A 2,883-nucleotide genomic window follows, 5' to 3' on the forward strand; every position below is an offset into this window, starting at 1 on the left:
GGTTGTTTTTTATTGTTAATTTTTTTATCAAAATGGGCCATCCATTCAAACCGGATGATTAAACTATCGACCCAAAAACCGATGGCCAGATTGGTTCCATTTCTGAGTCATTTTTTAAAACCATGGTATCTCTTCAAATAGGTGTAAAAAAATTATATCTCCAAATGTCATTTTTAAATTTTGCCCATGCAAAGTAGGGGCTTCCCTGCTAGTATATTTATAAATTGCATGCAATCAAAGGCAACTTAAAGCAATGCCATCTAGAGGTTGAATTTTACCACCAATGCACTAAATAATAGATACTATGATGAGTTCTATCAGAACCCTTTCTTTTAGGTAGTATGAGGTTAACAGAAATTAAAAAAGAAAAAGAAAGTTGAGGCAAATTTCTTAAGGCTATGTTTGGTTTGAAGTAAAAAGTAGGGAAAGGTAAGGAAACCTTTAGTCTCCATTTGGTTTGTGGAAAGATTTGGGTGGAATGGGAAAAGATGGGATAGGATGGGAAAGTGTAAGAATTTGCTCTTTCATTGTTTGGTTTTATACATGAGAAAATAATAAGAAAACACTATTTTGAGGGAGAAGAGAGAAGAAGGTGGGAGAGAAGAGAGAAGAGGAAAATGGAGGGAGAGACAAAGAACTCCATTACTGAAGCTCCGATTTGTGTCTGTGATCCCAGATCTAAGTTTTACCATGGCAGAACTTAGATCTGTGTCTACGAACCCAGATCTCTATCTGTTAACCCAGAAGAAGAAAGAGAAGAAGAGAGGAGAGAGGGAGGAAGAGAGTGGCTAAGAGGGGGTGCTACCGCCGCTGTTCTATTTCTGGGATCAAATGGGGAGGGGTGCTGTTGTCGCTGGTTTCACCAAAGGAGAGAGGGAACTGTGGTTTCTCACATTTTTCCATCGGGGTCGCACGGTTTTAGTGCGACCCTAAATCCACGATTTTGGGATCTGACATCCCACATTTTGCTCATCCCATTCCTCTATTTCCCTCAAAACAAATGAGAGAAAAAGGAATATTTTTGAAATATTCCTCTTTTTTTATCCCCATCCCACAAACCAATAGGAGCCTTACAAAACTTTTGTAGACTTCTTTACCTTTCCCTTCCTTTCCCTACTTTTTCTTTCAAACCAAACACGGCTTGACGAATCTTTCAAAATTCCTTAAGAACTTATCCTCAACTTTCTATATCTCTCTTATATCAAACCAATCATAGCCTTACAGTCCGTTTGGTTGCTGAGAAGGGATGAGATGAGAAGGGATGGGATGGGAAATGATGGGATGAGAAGGGAAAATTTATTTTCTCATTTTGGCATTCTGGTGTTGATTGCTAAGAAGGAAAAATTACAGTTCAAATCTTCCTTCGAATTCAAACCAGTGGCATGGACGAGGTGAGTTCCAATCTCCCATCATTTCTCTTTCTCTCTATCTCTCTCTCCTCTTTTTCCTCATCTCCCTCTTTCTTGTTTTTCCTCTTCTTCTTCATCTTTTTCTTTGCTTGCCACTGCTACTTGAACCAGCAACTGCGAGCATGAATGCGAAGAAGATAATAAATCCCATGAACGAGCACAACTAGAAAAGCAAGTTGAAAGAGAAAAAGCTTGCTGCGACATGAATACTCTTTTACCACAACCCCCACGAGGCTCAGCTATTGTTTGGCAAAGGGTTTCGCGTAAGCATGGACCGTTGTGAGCAGAAAAAGCTTGCTGCGAAGAACGAGAAAGAAATGCAAGAGGAAATGCGAAGAAATGAGGGTCTAGAGGAGAAACCGGAGGAGGCCATGCGCGTGTGGTTTCCTTTCTCACTGGGGTTGCACCATTTCAATACGACCCCGCGTTCCAAGCTTTGAGAAATGGCGTCTCACTATTTCTCGGTCCATCCCACAAAACAAACAAATGAAAATAGGAATCTAAGAAGAATATTTCCATTTTCTCTTCTCGGTCGCACCAATCAAACAGACTGTTAAGGTTTACCTTTTGGGCATTGCCGTGTTTTCTGTTTAGGGTTCGCCAGCTAAGATAACTGCTAAAATTTCTGTCAACGTGTTTTTTCTGAGTGGTACTGCGTTCTTTGTCTTGAATGGGCACTTAAGCGAGCCATGCCAGGCCATCATCTTTATTGGTTTTAGGTTAGTCTTAAAGATAATGATGTATATAATCCAAATATCCCAAAGCAATAAGTAGCATGTGCATTCATGGTTGTTGAACATGGGTTTTGACGTTCTTCATCAGTTTTTGGGCTCGGCATGACTCAAATTACGTTGCTCAATTTGCTTGTTTTAAGCTTGGAACTGGGGTTCATTTCCCTCAGTTTTCGGACCGTTTTTTATGTATATAGTACCAACCATACAAGGGTTTCTAAATTCTAATTGCTTGTCTTCAGAATCAGAAATTAGAAACCCAGTTTCTTTTCTTTGCGTGACACCAAAACTTTAGAAATTTCCTGCAACTCCCTCCAAAACCTGCTTTTTAAGTTATAATCCTCGCAGAAACTAATCAACATTATTATTGCATAGGAAGAAAGCACGTTTTCTCAAGTTGGGCATTGGGGTCTTTGACTTTGAACAGGTTTATAGAATCCATATTATGTGTCCAGAATCAGATTCCGTCATTCCAGTGAGAGAATAACGTACCTATTTCTCTTTTTCTTTGCTCTTTTCGTTGCTTTGCAACAAAGTGGCAAGTAGGAGTAGCATAGCTTCTTCATTATGTAACGAACAAACGGTAAGAAAGAACTCACCCAGTCTTGACTCTTGACTCTTGGGCAACGCAACGATAGCATTCAACAGCTATTACCAATTACCAACTACCAATCTGGTCCACAAGAAATGGAAAATAAATAAATTATAATTCAAACATTAGAAGGGGAAAAAAATCCCACGTT

General features: G+C 39.5%; 1 long non-coding RNA gene across 1 annotated transcript; it reads left to right on the forward strand.

Moving 5' to 3' along the window:
* The first annotated feature begins 587 nt into the window (after positions 1-587).
* Positions 588-2,208, forward strand: LOC148854244 (uncharacterized). The gene is made up of 2 exons (XR_016112375.1): positions 588-1,391; positions 1,521-2,208. It is a non-coding gene; the product is annotated as an uncharacterized LOC148854244 (long non-coding RNA).
* The last annotated feature ends 675 nt before the right edge of the window (positions 2,209-2,883 follow it).

This window comes from Nelumbo lutea, chromosome 4 (assembly GCF_056320005.1).
Source record: "Nelumbo lutea isolate HS-2025 chromosome 4, American lotus-T2T, whole genome shotgun sequence".
NCBI lineage: Eukaryota > Viridiplantae > Streptophyta > Magnoliopsida > Proteales > Nelumbonaceae > Nelumbo > Nelumbo lutea.